At 41.3% G+C, this 23,962-nt stretch overlaps 1 protein-coding gene and 1 long non-coding RNA gene across 2 annotated transcripts in view; one reads left to right on the forward strand and one right to left on the reverse strand.

Moving 5' to 3' along the window:
* The window catches only part of asic1c (acid-sensing (proton-gated) ion channel 1c), a 337,041-nt gene that overhangs the window by 42,481 nt on the left and 270,598 nt on the right, over positions 1-23,962 (forward strand). The gene's annotated exons all lie outside the window — the stretch shown is intronic.
* On the reverse strand, positions 408-22,006 carry LOC117521054. The gene is made up of 3 exons (XR_004563870.1): positions 21,898-22,006; positions 3,829-3,835; positions 408-421 (listed from the first exon to the last, which is right to left on the reverse strand). It is a non-coding gene; the product is annotated as an uncharacterized LOC117521054 (long non-coding RNA).

The raw sequence follows: 23,962 nt of genomic DNA on the forward strand, positions 1-23,962 counted from the left end.
CAGTCACACACAGGTGTGCAACTTAATGTGACCACCAGTCCGTATTCAACAAGTACATCCTGTATACCATGACATGCAAAAAGCAGATAATTATACACATATGTATATGCACACAATCTCATATGATATACAACCCCAATTCCAATGAAGTTGGGACGTTGTATAAAATAAATAAAATAAATAATAATAAAAAATAAATAGAAACAGAATACATTGATTTGCAAATCCTCTTCCACTTATTTAATGTTCAAACTGATAAACTTTATTGTTTTTGTGCAAATATTTGCTCATTTTGAAATGGATGCCTGCAACACATTTCAAAAAAGCTGGGACAGTGGTATGTTTACCACTGTGTTACATCACCTTTCCTTCTAACAACACTCAATAAGCATTTGGGAACTGAGGACACTAATTGTTGAAGCTTTGTAGGTGGAATTCTTTCCCATTCTTGCTTGATGTACGACTTCAGTTGTTCAACAGTCCGGGGTGTCCGTTGTCATATTTTGAGCTTTGTAATGCGCCACACATTTTCAGTGGGCGACAGGTCTGGACTGCAGGCAGGCCAGTCTAGTACCCGAACCCTTTTACTACGAAGCCATGCTGTTGTAACACGTGCAGAATGTGACTTGGCATTGTCTTCCTGAAATAAACAGGGACGTCCCTGAAAAAGACGTTGCTTGGATGGCAGCATGTGTTGCTCTAAAACCCGGAGGACACAACGTCCATGATTTACAAAAACAATTTGAAATGTGGACTCATCAGACCACAGCACACTTTCCACTTTGTGTCTGTCCATTTCAAATGAGTTCGGGCCCAGAGAAGGTGGCGGTGTTTCTGGATTTTGTTGATGTTTGGCTTTTGCTTTGCATGGTAGAGTTTTAACTTGCACTTGTAGATGTAGCGACAAACTGTGTTAACTGACAATGTTTTTCTGAAGTATTCCTGAGCCCACGCAGTAAAAGCCTTTACACAATGATGTCAGTTTTTAATGCAGTGCCGCCTGAGGGATCGATGGTCATGGGCATTCAGTGTTGGTTTTCAGCCTTGCCACTTATGTGTAGAAAGTTCTCCAGATTCTCTGAATCTTCTGATTATATTATGGACTGTAGATGATGGAATCCCTAAATTCCTTGCAATTGAACGTTGAGAAACATTGTTCTTAAACTGTTGGACTATTTTTTCATGCAGTTGTTCACAAAGTGGTGATCTTTGCCCCATCTTTGCTTGTGAATGGATGAGCCTTTTGGGGATGCTCCTTTTATACCCTCACCTATTTCCAGTTAACTTGTTCACCTGTGGAATGTTCCAAACAGGTGTTCTTTGAACATTCATCAACTTTCCCAGTCTTTTGTTGCCCCGTCCCAACTTTTTTGAAATGTGTTGCGGGTAGGGATGGGTATCGAGAACCGGTTCCTTTTGGGTATCGTTAAGAAATGATTCGATCCACCGACATCAATAACCTTCCAGAGTTTATCTTGTCTATTTTTGAAAGCGTTCAAGCTGGGGGCTGGGAGACTGTTTCACGTGTTTAACTACACCAGGGGTGGCCAAGTTCGGTCCTCGAGAGCCACCTTCCTGACACTCTTAGTTGTCTCCCTGCTCCAACACACCTGAATCCAATGAAAGACTCGTTAGCAGACTTTTAATGAGCCTCTTGTCTTTCTTGTCTTTGTTTTTAAGTCTCTTCATGGCTTAGCCCCGTTGTACTTCTCTGGGCTTCTTCCCCCATATATACCTTGTTGGTCTCAGCTAACCAGCTGTTCCTGGAGGTACCGAGATCTAAAAGGAAGCTAAGAGGGGACAGGGCCTTTTTGGTTGTTGCACCTAAATTGCAACATATCTTGATGTTTTAACTGTATGTTTTAGTATACAGCACTTTCGGTCAGCTTTGGTTGTAGTAAAGTGCTTTATAAATAAAGATGGTATGGTATGGCATGGTATGGTAAATGATCCCATAAGCCTACCCATATACAATAAACCCATCAAATTTAACCAGATTGTGTAAAATAACAGTTTTCTTAAGCACCTTGTATATTTTTGCCTGAATTACATTTAGTTTTTCAGTCATTCTGAGTAGGCAGGTTGTGGGAGTGTGAAAGGGAAAGAAATGGCAACAGACAGAAGTGTAGCCTAGTTTTTTTTCTGCCATTTAAAATAAAGTAAGGATAAACAAATTGGATCTAAAAATAAATTCACTGTGTGCAAAAAGTTTGAGTCAAGCTGTTAAGTAAAAGAAACTTTCTTTTGACAAAGTTACTCTGGAGTTCAGCAACAATCTTCGAGCCTAGTCTGAGGATATGACTGGAATTATCTTCATGCTTTGATTTGTCATAATCATTGAATTATTATGTGCAGGGTGCCTTGTATTCTTGTGTTGATGGAATAAAGCTCTTGTCATCTTGACATAACATACTTTATGATTAGAGCCAAATTACAAACAGTTTACTTTGAGCAATCCTGAATAGGGACTGTGGTATGTTGTTGTATTTGCATTGCACTTGTAGGTACCATCAAGATGATGTAAATCTACAACTACTGATTTGTATATCTACATATATGACTTCCTGGACTCAGTCCACGTAAATTTTGTAGACTTCGAAAAGGCATTTGACAACCTTGAAAGGGAGTGCCTATGGAGACTGATGGTGCATTATGGAATTCCACCCAAGTACATCAACGTTATCAAACAGTCATACGAGGGAAGTGACGAGCAGAGTACTGTAGAGAGGAGGGCCATCGGAACCGTTCGAGGTTTGATCAGGTGTGAAACAGGGATGCCTCTTGTCTCCTTTCCTGTTTCTCCTCACCATTGCAAGAAAACATAAGGCCACAGAGACGACATACAATGGACCCTGATGCAACAGCTTGCTGACCTGAATTTTGATGATGACCTTGCCCTACTATCACATTCCCGCCAACAGATGCAGAGGAAGACAGCAAGATAAGAAGAGGCAGCCGCACAACTAAGACCAAGGATCAGCCGGGAGAAGACCAAACTTACGAAGATCAACACACGGAGAACAGAATCAGTGGAGCTGGAGACTGGAGCTATAGAGGAAGTCAACTCATTTACGTACCTCAGAAGCGTAGTGGACATGGGAGGATCAGAGGAAGACATCAGAGTGAGATTTGGAAAGGCACAAACTGCATTCAAGATGCTGCATCGAGTGAGTGTGGAAGTCAAGACAGACAGGGGAAAAGACCAAAGTGCGCATCTTCAACTCGAATGTGAAGTCTGTCCTCTTGTACAGTGCCGAGACTTGGAAGACTACAGTAGTCCTCCGCAGAAGAATTCAGTCATTTTTTCAACAGCTGTCTCCGCAGTATCCTTGGCATAAGATGATCCGAGAAGATATCAAATGAGTAGCGTTGGCAACTACTACCTCCAGCCATGGAAATCAGAAAGAGAAAGTGGGGTTGGTTTGGCCACACCCTGAGGAAGGATGAGCTGAACATCACCCGCCATACCCTGTGTTGGAACCTGCCTGGCAAGAGAAGACATGGACAACCACGAAACACCTGGCGTCGTTCCTGCGAGGCCAAAATGAAAGAAACTGGCTTGGACTGGCACTCCATGGTTCAGATGTCGAGGTACAGAAGGAAGTGGAGAGAGCTTGTTGGTGGCCTATGATCTGCAAGGACCAGACAGGCTTAAGAAAGAACATAGAATGGTTTGCTGGACAGATGTGTTTGGCGAAGCCGATACCTTTGCATCAGAACAAAAGTCTAAGTCTTTCCTTGGCGTGACTCATGTTGTGATTTGCTGCTGTATGAATAAACTGAATTGTTGTGAGATTTTGAGACTAACCAATGACTTAAGGTGACAACTAAATGTCTTGGCAGCATAGTGGCTTACTGGTTAGCACTGGTGCCTCACATCAAGAAGGTTGTGAGATCGCTTTCCACCTTTCTGTGTGGAGTTTGGATGCTTTTCCTGTGTCTGCATGGGTTTCATCCTTGCACTCCCACAATCGAAAACATGCTTATTTAGGGTCCTGTCTCTGCAACTGACCAAGGCAGCGCCTCTTCATCTGGAGTTGGCCGGGGGGCACAGAACTGTGGCTGCCCACTGTGCTCCTAGTGGTTGGATTGTGTCTAACTGTAATTAGGATGGTTAAATGAGGACAAATTTCGTTTTATATATGTACTGTATGTACAATGACAATAAAGGCCTTTCTCTTCAAAGGATCTTTGGGTAATGCTGGAATGACTTTATATCAAATCAGTGGTTACTTATGGAGGTAGTCATCTTCAACATTTTGGTTTCTCCAGACATGATCTAGCACACAGGTATATCAGTGTTGAAGACCCCAGCGGCTGGAGAAGGCCAATGGGATGCCCTAGTTTCATTTGGCTGTGGCAGATAGTTACTTTTATATAATGGGTGAGTAGATCCTTGTCATTTGATTGGCGGCTTCTATGTCACGTGACATGGATTATTCGAACCATTTGCTGTTGTGTTTCATTGACCGTGCAATAGTTCTTTTTAGTGTGCAATTTTTGTACTCTATGAAATGTGCTATTGCACTCCCCGACCACCGCGCATGTTCACAGTACAGGGGACGGCGTTTAACGAAACATGGCAGAGTTTTTTTTGCTGGCGGATGACATAAAAACAAATCCACCACGCCGTAAGCCATCTGGAGGCATGAAGTGCTGTTAGGATGAAAAGCTGGACAAATTTCTGACGTGATTTTTTTGCTGGAGTGAGGAAAGCAGACGGCAGTCTGTACACAAAGTCAGTGGACCGCATCACGGACTACGTCGTCAGAAATGTTTTTTGCAAGTTGACTGAGAACAATTTTGGACTCCTTTTTAAAGTTTGTGTTGGACTGTTAAGCACTAGTGACACACCAAAATGTAAGTCCCTTTTCTGTTTATAAATTGATAAAATGTGAAATGATAAGGATCTACTTTTGCTGTTATATAAAACAAATAATGAATGTTTTTCCATTCTTTCAATGGAACAAATATTTCATGAGGTGAAAGATGGTACGTTCCATCTTTCACCTCATGAAATATTCGTACCATTGAACTACTAAACATTCATTATTTGTATATTGAGCGATATATTGATCTGAATTAATCTGTGTAAAGTGTGTTCTGCTTTGATGCTTTTTTTATGCATTAGTGTGGTTTAGGTGTTTCTCTCTCTCTCTCTCTCTCTCTCTCTCTCTCTCTCTTTCTCTCTGCACCATATTCTGAAAATTTCAATCACATTTCAAGTGAAAGACAACACCTCCTTCTGAGGCAACTTTATTAGCTTTTTTTCTAGCTGTGTTTTCTATTTCCTATTGACCACATTGTTGATTTTAAGACCACTGATATTCATTTACTGGCTGCCTTGGTTAAAAGTTTATTCAAAATTTGTCCCTCTGACTGCCTCAACACATTGATTCAAAGAATGATAATCAGATAAGATTAAAGCAACTGCAGTCCACAGAGTGCAGACTGCAGAAGCTCGATGCAGGACTGGATACAAAAGACTTCAACCAGAACTACAGACTTTTTGTTTTCTGCATTGATCAGTGGGATTATTCTGAATATATACTCAATAATTTTGGTTATTTTCTCTGTATTTTTTTTAAACATGAAAAAAATTCTTTGTACTTCCTTTCATATAATACAGAAATATATTCGGTATGTTTTATTTCTTTTTAGTTGTACAGTTCTATTTCATGTAAAGTTTTTTTTTTTTTTTGCATGACTGCATTATTAAAAAACTTCCAAGAAGTTCAAGATCACTCTTTGTTTGGGTTTTATATGTTATTCTGCACAATGTAATTCTAATGTGGTCTCTCACTCACTTTCACACACATCTGCACCAATTAAGCAACAATTACTAGAAGCTCTTAACAAGGTCTTATCTGCGCTTTATTAGCAGTAATTATTTTGTGATTATGATAACAATTTGACCAGTGCTGTCAGTATTCTAGGCATAGTGCAGCAGATAACTGAAAATTTACAGAGGAATCCTTCAAATGGTAATACAAGCACCAAATTTGGCAAAAGTACACCTTAGATATTACTCTTTTGAAAAAAAATCGACGGGCCTATGGATGAGAATCAATGGATGAGAAACCACAAAAACAACTTTTAGCCTGCTAGCGCAGCAACTAACTGAAACAATACTTCACATGGTGATACAAGCACCAAATCCTGCACAAATTCTCCTTAGACATTGCTCTTTTGAAAAAAACAATGGGCCACTTGAATTTTCAATAGGCGGCCACATAGGGGTCAATTGAAGAATTACACAGGGGTTAAAATATAAAAATGCTCCAATCATATTGAAAACTACACCACATTATTTGTCTCATTGTAAAGATTCCAAAAAGGTATAGTTTGGACTATCTATGACTGAATTCTATAAAGTTATGTGGTAAAAACAAGAATGGTGACAGTTCAATTTCCTTTTGTACAGGGGTCAAACGTTAGTTGCTCCAATTTTGTTCAAAGGTGATTCAAATTATTGGTCGAGTTAATAGGGTTTCAAAAAGGAATAGTTTGCACCATGTATCATACTTAGTTACGGGGTAACATATGTCACATGTCATAGAATTCAATGGACGTCAACATTATTTGACCTTTACTTTAGAGACCAAGCTTTCAACACAGTCAAAACTATTCCATTTATTAATCCAAGTAGCTCAATGAACAATTTGCACCATTTCGTACTAAAATTGGAGCAACTTTAACTTTTGACCACTGTACAAACTGAAATTGACCTTTGTCACCATTCTTAAGCTTTTTACCCCATAACTCCATAACATTCAGTCATAGATAGTCCAAACTATACCTTTTTTGAATCTTTATGATCAGACAAATAATGTGGTATAGTTTTCAATATGATTTGAGCATTTTTATATATTAACCCCTGTGTAATTCTTCAATTGACCCCTATGTGGCCGCCGATTGAAAATGCGAAGTATTGTTCAGTTATTTGCTGCACTAGCAGGCTAAAAATTGTTTTTGTGGTTTCTTATCCTGCCACCATTGCCTGAAGTCACTACTCACTGTTTGACATCCAGAGGTGAACACACATAATAGTTTACAACAGCTGTACCTGAACAAGTCTCCTTAGCTAATTAACAGTAAATATAGGTTCCAAGATATGGATTAGGACTGAAGGAGAAATTAAATAAGGTGCATTGATTAGACATAAAAACAATAAAACTGTCAGTCTTGAATGTGTGAGTTGATTGTAATTGAGTTGTAAGCATAAAATCTTCCTTCCATCTCTCCACGACCTGCACGTCTCCAGGACTCTGGGCCGAGCAGGTCGGATCACAGCTGACCCTTCTCACCCTGCTCACGGTCTGTTCAAACCATTCCCCTCGGGCAGGAGGCTACGGCCCATCCGGACCAGAACCTCCCGCCATAAGAACAGTTTCTTCCCCTCTGCCGTTAGACTCATGAACACCTCATAACTCAGTCACCTTAAGCTTAACTCTGTCACTTTATCATTTTATCACGGGTCACTTTAGACAATGTACGTTGGTTTTTAATTACACTCCTCCCACTGCACTGTTTTTTCTGTTTCTCTGTTTTTCTGTTGCACACAGCCTTTCATATTTCATATTTCTTTTTTTTTTATCTTATATTTTATCTTATTTTGACACATAAGTTATATTTTATCCTAGCATTTTATCTCTTCTTAATGTTGCACCATTGTACCGAAGCAAATTCCTAGTCTGTGAATCCTGTTCACTGGCAATGGCAATAAACTTCTTCTGATTCTGATTCTGAAAATAGTAGCTATATATATTGTAAAGAGCAGTATGTCTCCTTTTTACACTTGCATTCCAAATCTGACTTCCTGAAATTGTCATCCAATCAAAACATCAATCTGAATTTTAAACAGCACCAACATAAGAATAAGAATGCATCACATAGAGTATTTTTAACCCATTGTTCCTTTTAAACCTTATTTGTGTCATCCTTAAAGCTACAGTATGTAGGATTTAGCGTTATCTAGTGGTGAGGTTCCCGAATCCATCGTCCGTCACAATTTTCTTTCTCTTCACGTTTTTGCTTCTTTTTTTTTTTTTTTTTTTTTTTTGGCAATGGTGAGTCATGCTCCTGAGCCTGCTCCTGTGATCAGCAGCGTCTCTGAATCTCCATTTTACAAAAACTGAAGGTTTTGAAACTTATTAACCTGTATTATCACCTATCAGACAGCACCTAGGGGAGCAACTGCCTTTTGCTTCTTTAAATGGACTACTTTTATATTGGCTTTTCCATCTGCATCAGAAGGTCAAAGTGCTTTACAATGATGCCTCACATTCACACAAACACACTCACACACTGATGTGAGGGTGCCGCCATGCAAGGTGCTCACTACACACCAGGAGCAACTTGGGGATTAAGGACCTTGCCCAAGGGCCCTTAGTGATTTTCCGGACTGGCTGGGTTTCGCTTCAAATCACAGAAGCTTCCGCAGCTAAAATTCTTGCTCTGGTAGTCTGACTTCTGTCTTGACTCTTGTAGAGAAGAATAAACCAGAAGCCAACAAAAGCTGGAATTTTTAACCTAACCAGACCCCTCCTACCGAGAGGCCGACTGCTGTAGGCTAGTGACAAACAATAGCTCTAATTAGCACCTATTGTGCTCTAGTTAGCACTCTCCTAATGATGGGATGGAAGCTTCCCCTGATGGCTCCCTTGACGACTCTCCTGATGACGTGAATGACTCATTACCATGAACAAAAGACTGAAACTGCTTTGACCTGAGTACCCCATTGTAAACAGGGGACAAAGCATGTCTGAGTCCCGCCAGAGGTTTACAGAAAACCCACTCACACTGACCAATATCTGCTCTTTGGCTCAAACCACCCCCTTGAACACAAGCTCGGGGTGATCAGGACTCTTCAACACAGAGCCCTACAGGTGCCCACAACTGCAGAGGGAAGGGCTAAAGAAGAACAACTTGTACGGGAAGCCCTCACAGTATGTGGGTACCCACGATGGTTCCTGGACAAAGTGCAGAAGTCCCAGAAAACAAAGAGACCAGTTAGACAGGAGACGGAGACAAGAAGAAGAGGAGTGTCTCTCCCTTATTTAGCAGGAGTAGGGGAAAAACTACAGAGAATCTTCAGACAGCACAAAATCCCAGTTTACTTTAAACCGGTTAACACCTTGAGGCAGAAATTAGTTCACCCTAAGGACAGGATCCCTAGTTACAAACAGAGCAATGTAGTGTATTATATCAGATGTCAGGAAAACTGTAATGAACACTACATAGGTGAGACTAAGCAACCTTTAAACAAGAGGCTATACCAGCACCGCAGAGAGGTCACCAGTGGACCTCAGTCTGCAGTTCATCTCCACCTGAAAGATACTAACCACACGTTTGAGGACAAGGAAGTTAAAATCTTAGCAAGAGAGAAGAAATGGTTTGAGAGAGGTGTCAAGGAAGCATTCTTTGTAAAACAGTTGAAACCCAGCCTTAACCGGGGGGAGGGACTCAGACACGCTTTGTCCCCTGTTTACAATGTGGTACTCAGGTCAAAGCAGTTTCAGTCTTTTGTTCATGGTAATGAGTCATTCACGTCATCAGGAGAGTTGTCAAGGGAGCCATCAGGGGAGGCTTCCATCCCATCATTACGAGAGTGCTAACTAGAGCACAATAGGTGCTAATTAGAGCTATTGTTTAGTCACTAGCCTATAGCAGTCGGCCTCTCGGTAGGAGGGGTCTGGTTAGGTTAAAAACTCCAGCTTTTGTTGGCTTCTGATTTATTCTTCTCTACAAGAGTCAAGACAGAAGTCAGACTACCAGAGCAAGAATTTTAGCTGAGGAAGCTTCTGTGATTTGAAGCGAAACGTCCTCACGTCAAGCAACCCAGTCCAGTCGAAGATTCAAGCTTCTCTACCACAAAGACAATATATTTAATGTTCAAACTGATAAACTTTATTGTTTTTGTGCATATATTTGCTCATTTTGAAATAGATGCCTGCAACACATTTCAAAAAAGCTGGGACGGTGGTATGTTTACCACTGTGTTACATCACCTTTCCTTCTAACAACACTCAATAAACGTTTGGGCATCTTCTTATTATATTATGGACTGTAGATGATGGAATCCCTACATTCCTTGCAATTGAGTGTTGAGAAACTTTGTTCTTAAATTGTTGGAATATTTTTTCACACAGTTGTTCACAAAGTGGTGATCTTCGCCCCATCTTTGTTTGTGAATGGCTGAACCTTTTGGGGATGCTCCTTTTATACCCAATCATGACACTCATAATTAGTGTCCTCAGTTCCCGAATGCTTATTGAGTGTTGTTAGAAGGAAAGGTGATGTAACACAGTGGTAAACAAATCATTGTATTCTGTTTTTATTTACATTTCACACAACATCACAACTTCATTGGAATTGGGGTCATAAAAGGCTGAGTAACTATGTCTCTTTAGGGTTACACAGCTTCAGTTTTCCAGAAGGCAGAGGGGAAACCCAAGCCTAGGTCTGATCCATCTTACAATCCTTATCTACTCTACCTGATGTGAAGCACGGTTTATCTTGTTCTGTCAGTTATAGTGCCAATCTACATAAGTCGGGGAGCATGCCCTGGTGCGAAGCTTTTCCACATCCACGGCACCATAAACCGCCTTGGGTCATGGATGGCAACCACTGGGGCATTTCTTCCAGCAAGGTGAAATGTGTGTGTCCCCTTGGCCTACTCCAGCCACTAGGGTCCTCAACATTCTGGCTTGCTTGATCATGCATCGAGAATGAGCCACATGGCTAGAATGTCAAAATTGATGCTCCCTCACAGTGCAAGTGATACTCCTCATCTGAGTCTTCCTAAGTAACTGCTCACTCGACAGTACGCTTTTCCAACATACCCAAGGATCTTCTGAAGAGACCTAGTACCAAAGACATCCGGGCCTCTCCTTAGGTCACTGCTTAGTGCCCACGTCTCACAACCATACAGTCAGACTGGTAGCACTAAGACCCTAAAGACTCGCACCTTTGTTCTCCTGCAAAGGTACTGCCATTTCTGTCCAGCAACCTCATGGCTACATAAGCTTAGCTGATATAATGTGAATTAAGTTATTAATTTTGTTACTGCAAATTTTAATTAATGTAATACGTGAAAAGGTGGTCTTGAGACCAAGACCGGACTTGAGTACTACAACACTTATGCTAGTACTCTTGAAAGAATTACCTGGTGTTGATAGCTTGGTGATGTTAGCTACACAGTGATAGAAGCAATATGCTGGTCATAGTTTTGAATACATGCACACAAGCCACCTGTTATCAGAACCACCGCCTAGTACACAAAAAATATCCATTAAATAATGAGCTGAATTCAGGTGCCCTAGCCTGTTAGCCTTAGCAAGCTTGGTACCTTTAGGATAGGTGGGTGTGTTCACGTTTCATGCATCCCGCCCCGGTCATGCTGGTCTTAACCAGTGCTTCTCTATTCATGGATTGGCCGGCAGTTAGGCAACATCACCAACTGCCAAGATGGCGACATCTGGAGCCGCCCCATTTGAGCGTCAACGTTGATCCTCAGAAAACCTATGGGTGATATCATGGCGGGGGCATTTCTAGGCATAGGTTTATGGTTTGGTCAGTATATATACAGTCTGTGGTGTTATTGTGCAAATCATTAACACTTCTTTGTGTAAACTGAAGTTAAGCTCTGTTCTTGATTTCTTGTCATGCAACAACAGAAAAATGTGATGTGTTTGCGAAACAAGCAGTATTTTAATGTTGAGCACACATGCACAATAGGTATTTTTCAAACTTCTATCTGCATGAGCGATTTTTCCATTAAAGTACAGCAACAAAACGAATGAGCACAAATGAATATGTCTCAGACGAAATTGATTCTGTCTCCAGAACGTTCATTAATTCGCACTTTTTTTTTTATTTTATTTTTGCACACAGCTTGAAAAGAGATTCTTGGATTTTTGCACGGTGCCTCACATACAGCTGTGCTTCAAATCGCTTTAGCTGCTGCAGACAGACTTGCAGTGTGACCCGTATCACACGAACAGCCAAATGCAAAACTCATTTACATTCATAGGCTGCGGTGGCGCGTTTATCTCCACCAAAGGCTGGATTACTTAGTGGAAGGCCAAGTTGTCAGCATGTCCTTTTGTGAAGAGTAGCACAGCAGTTTGTTTATAAGAAGCAAAATCACTCACAAAGTGGGTAGAAAAAAGATAGACAGGAAGCGATAGCTCATATAGAGTATTTATAGTGAAAAAGCCCGTAAACATGAGGATGCTACGGCGAAACGAACTGCAGAAATAACACAATGACACGACACGAGAAAATTTGATGCCTCGCCTTCATCATGAACAAAAAGAACATGTCTTATTCATCCTGTTGTGTTTTTGCTTTGTAACAAGATTGGTTGCAGTCTTAAATTGCTGTTCTTAATAAATTGAATCTTACAGAGATTTGGTGTGTGCCTCTGAGTTTTCCGTGTTCTTATTCAATGAACTTGCATTTCTCTGGGGATATGTGCTTAGTCATGATTTGTCCCTTTCATTTGTTCTTTAACAACCATAAGTGATTCTATTATAGTTCACAATGGTTTAATTTGTGGCTAATAACAAACCTGGAATGTCATTCCCAAGTGGTAAGCTTCAGTGGTCTCAGATGAAGCTCAACTGGAAGAAGAAAAAGTTGCAGTTCCTAGACTGGCTGCTTGAGGCTGCCTCCAAAAGGAAGCACATTTCCATAGGAGTCCATGTTAAAATGCCAAATTTTAGAGAGGAATAAATGTGTACACAACCTGCCACAAAAAATGGATTTGGTCTCTATACATAGTTTCCTCCTGCATGATAACTGCATTGTGGGATGATTTTTTTTCTAACCTGTTAGCTAAACCATAAAGTACTTATGGGTGTGGTCTCTTGAGTGACAGCTGCTGATTCCAGTGCATTCGACTGTCATAACTGTAACTCATTGTCCACTGGCCAGGGGTGCCGAAAAGGGGAGACTAAGGTGAAAGATTCTAGTGGCCCATAATTGACAGGGAGGCCCCTTATACAATTATAATACTAACAAAATAATATGGGGGTGGCCCAGTAAGATTTCTTTTCGTGGGGCGCAAAATCCTTCGCGGCACCCCTTCTGTTGGCAGCAGCTGCTAGCTGTTGTGGAGGGCCGTGTGTGTGTGTCATTTTGAGTATTTTAATACAAATACCTGGAATAATTTGGCTTGTTATGTGGCGAAAAGCCGCACTGGATGCTCTAAGACATTTGTGCTTTTTGCGCTGAGTGGAATTCTCATCTAATTTAATGTTGTAGGCTAACGGCGTTAGCACTTTTAACAGCTATCGGTTGCCTGATCCGCTAGGTCTTGTTAATGCATGTTTACTGAGAAAATAAGAGGCTCATAACTGCCCACACCAAAGCAAACTCTTATGAGAACCACTGCACACAAAAAATATATTTAATATACACCAGATCTGAGGTTAGCCTATTAGCTTAGCTGGCTCGGCCTCAAAGATTGGGACATATTCAAGCTTCTTTTGTCAAACAACTGAATCACCCATTTCTCCACCTCTTTTTACATTTTTTGGGTTCAGAGTCAGTGCAACAACAAGGCGACACCTAAAATATGGGCTTCATACCGACATTTCTGGGTGTGGTGAAAATCTATCACACAGGGTTTGTCCAGGAAATATACAGTCTGTGGTGATTCTCTGTGCTGGTAACTGTGTAGGACTTTGAGTGCAAAAATGAAGATGAGTGGGTGAGTGAGTTAGTGAGCTTCTCCATCCCAGCTGCCGCTTGTAGAGAATAACTCAAAAACAACAAATACTGTAGCTCACCAGATTAAAAGCACACATAATGAGGATGTGATGAAGTTTGATGTGCCAGATCAGTAAAATGATCAACTTTATTTTTTTCCATGTGATATCCCATAGACATGTCTGCCACCTCTGGACAGTGCTTGAATGCTGGATAATCGATCAGAAATTTTGAACAGCGGTGCTTGAAAGCTCAGCTAACAAGCTCACAACAGCAGGGGAATGTAAAAACCAGAATTAACCAATAGATAGAATGTGCGGCTGGGGGTGTTGCTAAAACCTGTTGTCAGTCCTGCAAATTAGTGATGGCAGACTCCACTGCTTTGGAATGTTTCAAAGCCTGTTTAGAACCTTTTTCCATTGGCCATTTCAAAAGGACGACACCATCTGTGATTGATGGCGAGTCCAACATTTCTTGAGAAAGTGTGAAGGTTTGACTCACTGAGTGCAATTTGGAGAAATATTGTTTTCTCAGAATGCAAAAGATGGAGAACCTACTTTTTCTGAGTCAGGCTTAAAACCTTTCAATTGACCCTCGTAAATCATCACTTTTATGGCAAATTCTTTTTGACGAGAACATTTCCAAGCATTGAATGTCTTGGACTTCAGTTGTATCAGTAATTTAGGAAAAATTATCACCTGGCCGTGACAACAAGTAAGAGTTGCACTCCGCCCAGTCTCTCTATTAACAGCCACCCTGAATTTTTTTGAGCATTGTCTTGGCAGCTTCTCTCATTTGTTTCCTTCTTCCACTGTCTCTCAGCCTTTGAGAACGACTTACTCTTAAATGATTTACCCTGTGGTGCCACACTGTTTGTATTTACAGTGCACCTAGAAAGTATTCACAGTGCTTCCACATTTGTTATGTTACAGCCTTATTCCAATTCAATTTTTCACTCGAAATTCTACTCACAACACTCCATAATGAGAACATGAAAAAAGTTTTTTTTTTAATTTTTGCACATTTATATATATATATAAACTAAGAAATCACATGTACAAAAGTATTCACAACCTTTGCTCAGTACTTTGTTGATGCACCTTTGACAGCAATTACAGCCTCAAGTCTTCTTGAATATGATGCCACAAGCTTGGTGCACCTATCTTTGGGCAGTTTTGTCCATTCCTCTTTGCAGGACCTCTCAAGCTCCATCAGGTTGGATGTGTAGCATTTTTTCAGATCTCTCCAGAGATGTTCAATCAGATTCAGGTCTGGGCTCTGGCTGGGCCACTCAAGGACATTCACAGAGTTGTCCTGAAGCCACTCCTTTGATATCTTGACTGTGTGTTTAGGGTCATCGTCCTGCTGAAAGATGAACTGTCGCCCCAGTCTGAGGTCAAGAGCACTTTGGTGCAGGTTTTTTCCAGGATGTCTCTGTACATTGCTGCATTCATCTTTCCCTCAATCCTGACTAGTCTCCCTGTTCCTGCAGCTGAAAAACATCCCCACAGCATGATGCTGCCACCACCATGCTTCACTGTAGGGATGGTGCCTGGTTTCCTCCAAACATGACACCTGTTATTCACACCAAAGAGTTCAATCTTTGTCTCATCAGACCAGAGAATTTTGTTTCTCGTGGTCTGAAAGTCCTTCAGGTGCCTTTTGGCAAACTCCAGGTGGGCTGCCATGTGCCTTTTACTAAGGAGTGGCTTCCGTCTGGCCACTCTACCATACAGGCATGATTGGTGGATTGGTGCAGAGATGGTTGTCCTTTTGGAAGGTTTTCCTCTCTCCACAGATGAATGCTGAAGCTCTGACAGAGTGACCATCGGGTTCTCTGTCATCTTCTTACATTTTCAGATGGTGGAGGTCACTGTGCTCATTGGGACCTTCAAAGCAGCAGAAATGTTTCTGTACTCTTCCCCAGATTTGTGCCTCAAGACAATCCTGTTTCAGAGGTCTGCAGACAATTCCTTTGTCTTCATGCTTGGTTTGTGCTCTGACATGCACTGTCAACTGTGGGACCTTATATGTAGACAGGAGTATGTCTTTCCAAATCATGTTAAATCAACTGAATTTACCCCACGTAGACTCCAGTGAAGCTGTAGAAACATCTCAAGGATGATCAGTGGAAACAGGATGAACCTGAGCTCAATTTTTAGCTTCACGTGAATACTTATGTACATGTGATTTATTTTTTTATTATTATTTTTAATAAAGTTGCAAAAAAAAAAAGAAAAGTGAAGCACTGTGAATACTTTCCAGATGTACTGAATTAGTGATTGATATAAATCAACTTGTAGACATTACCAGAGACTTGGAAATATTCATGTGTCCATCCCCGACTTGTAAGAAAATTAGCTGTAAAACTGTCGATTTATTTGTCCTATACAAATGGATGCACATACACTTGGATTCCGTTGTTTTGGTTTTGCTATTTTTTAAATTTAATTTTTGTCATGCTGTAGAGATTTGTTTTAAGTTTAAAGGGCAAAGAGGCACAAACCTTTTCACACCCAGCCTCCGTCAGTTGGCAGAGTCTGTTCCTGGAAATTAGTCATTAGAGTGCCTCCTTACAAAAATGTGCAAAAAACAAACAAACAAACAAAACAAAAAAACAAAAAACACTTAATCATGCAGTGTGAAAATAGGGGTTACTATGAACATTATTTTAGGTGTTTTTTTTTTGTTTTTTTTTTTGTTTTTTTGCAGTCTGCTGAAAGATATTGCCAGCCTTTTCATAACATTAGTTGCAGAGCTGCAGTAAGTAATCAATTTCCAGGATTACTGTCTATTAAATTAATCGACAGCTATTTTGATAATCTTAAATGATCTTTTTGAGCCATTAAAAAAAAAATCCTATGTCTTTGATTTCACCTTCTTAAGTGTGAATATCTTTTGGTTTATTTTCCTAGCCGTGTTACTCCTGTCTGGCAGTAAACTGAACATCTGTGTGCTGTGGAGAAACCAAAACATTTGAAGGCATCATCTTGGGCTCTTCATAACACTCATCAGCAATTTTCACCTTTTTTTTTTTGGTAATTTTATGGATCTAACAACTAATCAAATAAATTGATAAAATAATGGCTAGTTGCAGCTCTAAGATGGAATAAGATGGACTATGTTTCATGATTCAGCCCATTCTGGGCTTTTGTTATGATCTGGACTCATGTTTGTGTCTGTCGTCGATCCTCTATTGAGGTCACTGTTTTTGTTCTCTGTTTATCATGTATTTTCTGTTCTTCATTCTTTAGTCATGAATCAAGTTCTGTTCTAGTTTGTGTCCAGGCTTTGTTTTTCCCATTGTGTATTCATGAGTGGAATCACCTGTTTGTTTTAGTTTTCCTCATATGTTGAATTATCAGTTTATTTTACTGTTGCCTTTTGTGAGGTCCATTCTAGTTTAATCTGAGCTTTTATTTCTGTTGTTGATTTCTTTTCTGTACTTACATTTGTCCATCCATCCATCCATCCATCCATCCATCCATCCATCCATCCATCCATCCATCCAGCCATCCATCCATCCAGCCATCCATCCATTTTCTTCCGCTTTATCCGGAGTCAAGTCGCGGGGGCAGCAGCTCAAGCAAAGCTACCCAGACCTCCCGATCCACACACACCTCCCCCAGCTCCTCCAGGGGAACCCCAAGGTGTTCCCAAGCCAGCTGAGAGACATAGTCCCTCCAGTGTGTCCTGGGTCTTCCCCGGGGCCTCCTCCCAATGGGACGTGCCCGGAACACCTCTCCAGCGAGGCGTCCAGGGGGCATCCGGAAAAGATGCCTGAGCCACCTCAACTGGCTCCTTTCGACGTGAAGGAGAAGCGGCTCGACTCCGAGCTCCTCTCGAGTGACCGAGCTCCTCACCCTATCTCTAAGGGAGCGCCCAGCCACCCTGCGGAGGAAACTCATCTCGGCCACTTGTACTCACGATCTCGTTCTTTCGATCATGAGCCAAATCTCATGACCATAGGTGAGGATCAGAACGTAGATCGATCGGTAAATCGAGAGCTTTACCCCTCTACTCAGTTCTCTCTTCATCACAACGGTCCGATACAGCGACCGCATCACTGCAGATGCTGCACCGATCCGTCTGTCGATCTCACGCTCCATCCGTCCCTCATTCGTGAACAAGACCCCAAGATACTTAAACTCCTCCACTTGAGGCAAGGACACTCCATCGACCTGAAGAGGGCAAAACACCTTTTTCCGGTCGAGAACCATGTCCTCGGATTTGGAGGTGCTGATTTTCACCTCCAAATCCGAAGCCACTTACTTACATTTGTATTCTGGTTAATTCTTTGTTTTTTCATGTTAGGTCTTTAATTTATTTGACTTTGGGTTTTGTTCATTAGTGGTTTTTGACATTTTGTCTAGCTCACAGTGGTTTTAGGTTCACCTTTGAGTTGGGCCCTGTTCACTTTGCTTTTGTCTTACTGCACTCTCTTGTCTGGTGTTCAGGGTTTGGTGTGGGTGTGTCCTGTCCCCTCTGTTTGCCACACCCCCTTCCAGATTGTTCTCCAGCACCTGTTTGGTGTGGGTGTGTCCTGTCCCCTCTGTTTGCCACACCCCCTTCCAGATTGTTCTCCAGCACCTGTGTCTTGTTCCCTAATTACCATGGGTTCTGTTTAAGTCCTTTGTGTTTGCCACCTCACTGCCAGTTTGTTGAATTTCCACATTCACTTACCAGCCTTCCACGAGTCTTGTTCTTTTGTCTACCCATGTATCAACCTCGCCTTGTTTTTGACCTCGCACTAGTCTCAGCCTCTGTATCCTGCCTTGCCGTGTTAGAGCAACCTGCTTTTTTTTGGTATGACGACCCTGCCTACTCCTTCCAGTTTTGTTTGCTTGGCTGATTGACCATCAGTGTACCGAACCTTTGCTCATTTTCTCAGATAAAGCCTTTTTACTCCTAAGCCTGCAGTATGAGTCTTGCAATTGTGTCCAACCCTTTTGTGCCCTGCCTCGGCCCTTGCCTGACACTTTACCACCATAAAAACCAGTTTTACTGGCTTTACTCTTTTATTTATTTTTTGTTTAAGATTATGTCCAACTTTCTCACCTGGTTTTATGAAAATCTGATAACATATAATAAACAAACAAATCATGGTGGAAGGAAGCTTAAACGTATTGATAAAGCAACTGAAAAAGGATTAAAGGTTAATGAAAAAAGGAAGACTTTCTGGAGATAAAACATTTGCATAATTTGATGAGCTCACCTCCCTTATCTTACTTGTCTTAGAAAACTAAGTCCAGATTTTCCTGAGACCTAAACATACAAACACCACCACCAACATAAATACTGTCCACAATTCCAAGTAAAAAGAACTTTGCTTTAATTCAGGCTGGCCAGTTGCTTAATTTTTGCTTCTACATCAGTTGTTCAGTCAAACAGCTGTTAGGGAGCCACATGACATCATGTCAGTCAGGCGTTCGGGGTAGACTTCACTATTCAGCTGCTCTCTGCAGTGCATTCCAAACGAAAGTATTCATGGTGGCACTTAGCTAAAATTTCCATAACAATCGTGCATTTTGTGATAAAAGTATAGAAGTTGGTACACATATACCCAAAGGCATACCAAATAAAACTGGATATTGGGCCATTATGAATTTTCAATATACCACCCATGGCAGCATTTTTCAAAAAGAAAATGGAAGTGTTCCAATCATATGGAAAAATATACCACATTATTTTTTTTATCTGTGTGGGGGCGGGGGGCAGCTTCAATGGGCTCAGGCACCTTACATAGGCCAGAATTAATCTTTTGTGTGGATATAATTAATTATTTAGCCACAAGCAACTGCTGAATTTGAAACAACAAAAAAGTTGTGTAATTTCCGACGGTACTTGGATGCAGCATCAGCGGCAGCAGGAGCTGCTGCGTGCGCTTATTATTTTGTATTAAATATAACAATATAAGTGTAGGAATGATAATCCATTCCTTCTGTACATGTGGCAATGGGTAGTTGAATCAAAATGATGATATACTCGTAAAGAGCTGTTCTGGAAGGAAGAATTCACGTTGTGGATCAGTGATCAGCTGGTGGAATAACCACACGTGAGTCAATGCGCGCGTTCACACGCACTGATTAATTTACTGCTCTGATATATTCAAACATCTTTACACTTATATTTATTCTCCCTTTTGACAGTTTTCTGTTATAAATCAATATATATGGCTTAGAACATAATACTGTGATACAGCAGTGACCACAGACCACTCCCCCCAAATGCTAATCTTTTGGCATTGTTGATGTGGATCTAATATCCATGTGTGCCTCTGCCATCCTGGAAAATTTAGTTTGTGGATCAAGAATCCTCAACGCTTCTGCAAAACGTAAAAGCCATTTCTTTTTCTTACTGTTTACCCATTTTCTGTATAAGCTCAAATCCTCAGTGAGTCTTACTGGAATGCAACTAAAGGATGGGTATAGTGTTTCATGTTAAATCATTGTTAAAACATTGCACATTGACTTGTATGCTTGCACGAGTAATGCAACAGAACTTACAGCATTTAACAGTCTTATGTACAACCACAGTTCATATATTTTTATTTATTGACATATACGTTTGCACAATTACTCTGCAGTCATGTATGTAAAGTTTTTCATTGAAAGGTAGAGGTCCAACTTCTCCAGACTGTTAACATAACTCAACAACAATAATTGCTGTCATGTTGTAAATCTCCAGCTTAAAAAGGCATATAATGAAGATAAACATATTAAAAATGGGTCAGATTTGATGCACTAGATCAATGCATGAAGTAAATTTGTATGTGCGATGTTCATGTACCTGTCTCACACCTGCTGGACACCTGCTGGATTGTTTCAGGGAATAATCTTATCATCACATGCATGATAGAGTATGTGTGGTTGAAGATACATGTGGCTTGAAATGAGCTTTTTTGTTGCAAAGCCAGTGTCTGGTGGCCACTGAGGCCACAGCGGCTTGTTATAAAGGGTCATTACAAAATTATACAGGAACTACAGCATTAGTCAAGATGGATCAGCAGATTGGATGTGAGGCTAAGATACCTTTGGGAGATGGGGGGGTTGCAGAACATTTGTGAATCACTGACTTTGTATAATATATAAAGCATGCGCCCTTTGAAAACTCATTGTATCGCAATCGTTTTTGTGCGCCTTCCCTGTACCGTTTCCAAAATCAGAGCATGAAACAGCTCAAAGTAAGGGCGTATTTATGAAGCTGACATTTGATGACTTCAGAATAGTTTCCACACATGGCTGGTACAAAATAATCAGAAAAAACTGTTTGTTCCATATTTATCATACTGTGGAAAAGTTCAACTGCCATTAATAATTCTGCACACGCACGCATATATACACACACACACACACACACCACTATTTTGTTGCTCATGTCTAAACACAGATGATAAGTGGGTTTTATGTATCCAGGGTCTCTAATCATTAACTGCTTAAATTGAATTGAGCCATTGTGTCATGATAAATGCATTTTCTCACTTCAGTGTGAACTGAAATAAAAATCTGGCCTTCTGTTACCTCGGGCTCGTCTGTTGCCATGGCAGTTGTCTCTGAGCCATATGCTCCCGTGCTGTTATCGGGCGTTGCATTACTCTCCCTTCACAACAATTACCAGACTCATCTGAACAGCTTTTAGGTACAACAGTAGCTGTTGTTTAAAAAAAAGAAGAAAAAAAAAAGAGCAGATATCGACTAGGAAGTGTTTGGGAACATTTTCAGAATAAAATTTGAATGTGAAAACAGGTCCAGAGTATTTGCACTTCTGTGCTACAAGTGTGCTACATCAAAGCGTGTTGTGTAAATCTTCTGACATTTCATCAATATTAGGAGAAGTAATGAAAGCACAGGTTAAATTTGAACAGACGACTGTAATGCTGCCTGGCCAGCTCATTAAGTCAGGAGGTGGCTGGACAAAGATGTTATCTTTTGCCTTTGCAGGAAATCGAAGCTCCAAGTCTTCAGGGTCCTGATGCATTGTGTCTTCCCATTGCCGATTTTTGGGCCTACTTACCTTCCCAATTTCTAAAATAAGGAAATCAGGCCCAGTTTATTACAATAACAGTCTGAAGTTGTGTCATATTTTTACACCAGGTTAGCAGAGACTACAAGCAACACTGAATGCAGCCCCAAGACACTGGAGCTTCTGCGCGGATGCATGGGAGCTTCTGCGCATGCTCACAGTGGTAATAGAACAAGTAGCTGAGTGGATACAGAGCTGGCCTGTCAATATGTAGACCTGGGTTTGAAACCTGCTCACACTACCTGTCTGTGTCCTTGGACCAGACATTTCAATCAATCAATCAAATCCTTTATTTTACCAGATAGGTATCGTTGAGATTAAAAATCTCTTTTCCAAGAGCGATCTGGTCACAAGGCCAGCACAATGTTACAACAATAAAACATTAAAACAAACAAATAGAGACACACGACAACTCTAAAACAACACAAAATAGAATAAAAGACATAACATAAAAGCAGCGTGAGTACCGGGCATATAACCAAGCCTTGATCAAATACAATTACACAGTCCAAGGGAATTCCTTTCAATGTTGGTTATGATGCGTTTAAACTCTCCAAATGAAACTAGTCCTGGTAATTTCAATTCTTTCACTCCAGGAAGAAGGTGCAGAGTACTTAAACACCTTTTTACCAAGATCAATCCTCACTCTTGGTACCACCATCAGCAGCACATCTTGTGAGCATAAGGAATGAGTGTTTTGTTTCCTGTTCATAAAGTTGCATAAATAAGGTGGAACCAGTCCAATCAAGGATTTAAAAATGAAAGATAACCACCAAGAGAATCTGTGAACATGTAGAGATGGCCAGTCTGCCATAGCATACAATGCGCAGTGGTGTACCCAGCTGCCACAGCCAGTAACAGAATGTAGTGTTGAGTGGAACACGGTGTCCAATTTTTTCAAATACATTTCAGAAGCATCCATAAAAAGATCACCATAGTCAAAAAGGGGTAAACAGCTTGGGACTCTGACAAGGGCGGTCGCATCTCCTCCACTCTCCCTTATCTCTGTTCTCTGCCTTTAACCTTCAAGTCCGTATTTCACCAGACTGTGAATTCTTCAAATTACGAGGTTTATTAGAAAACTAACCGGCAGTTTTTGTTGTGTGGGCCGCCAGAAGAGGAGGTACTGCTGGCCCACCGCCAGAGGGCGCCCTGCCTGAAGTGCGGGCTTCAGGCATGAGAGGGCACTGCCGCCACGGACACAGCCGGGGGTGACAGCTGTCACCCATCTACACTTCATCATGCTACTCCATAAAACCCGGACGTCATCTCCACCTCGTTGCCGAGATATCTTCGACCTGTGAAGGTAAACTGCTCAGCCGTTTGTTTTGTCTTTCACAGACAGTTTTTGCTTTTGTGTTGTTTGCAGTCGGTTCTGTGAGTGCTTGCAGCTGGAAGCTGGGTTTGTGGTACGTGGAGGGCTGACGTCTTCGCTCCCCACGCCAAACTTTGATAAGTACTCACTAACACTGCACGTGCCAGGGTTCTGGATTTGAGGTGGAGGTGGAATCTCCACCTTTGTTGTTACAGGGTGTACACACACCCACATCTTATTGTTTCTGCTCCTCGCCAGCAGTACCAGATCCGACATTCGGAGACGGTGGCCACCTGGGGACTCGGGACTTGGTGGCTCCAGTATTCTCCAGGTTCGGTGGCGGAGGAAATCGTGTGGTTCCGGTTCTTCTCAGGACAGACGTCTTCTATCCTCGAGCCTGCCCACACGTCACCTTTGTGATTGACTGTTTGCAAAATTTTATATTCCTCTGTATTGAGGTTGTGCTCATTCACGACAGTAAAGTGTTCATATTCGACTCTTTCATTGTCCGTTCATTTACGCCCCCTGTTGTGGGTCCGTGTCACTACACTTTCCCAACAGTTTTATTAAAAAAAAAAAAACTATGGATTTGAATCACGAGCGATTACACCAAACATGCTTGAACCCTCGTGCGCATGCGTGAGTTTTTTCACGCGTGTCGGTGACGTCATCCGCCTGTGGGCAGGCTTTGAGTGAGCACTGGTCCAGCCCTCTCAGCTGAAATCCTTTGTCTGAGACGCTGCTGGAGACGGCGCGCGTTGCTTTATCAAAAATTTTTCAGGACCTGTGAGGGATATCCGAGTGGACACTATTCGAGAAATTCAGCTGGTTCTCGTTGAAAAGTTTAACAGCTGATGAGAGATTGTGGAGTTTCTTTCACTTTAAGGACAGCTCACAAAGCGGATCGGT

This window comes from Thalassophryne amazonica, chromosome 12 (assembly GCF_902500255.1).
Source record: "Thalassophryne amazonica chromosome 12, fThaAma1.1, whole genome shotgun sequence".
Taxonomy (NCBI): Eukaryota; Metazoa; Chordata; class Actinopteri; order Batrachoidiformes; family Batrachoididae; genus Thalassophryne; species Thalassophryne amazonica.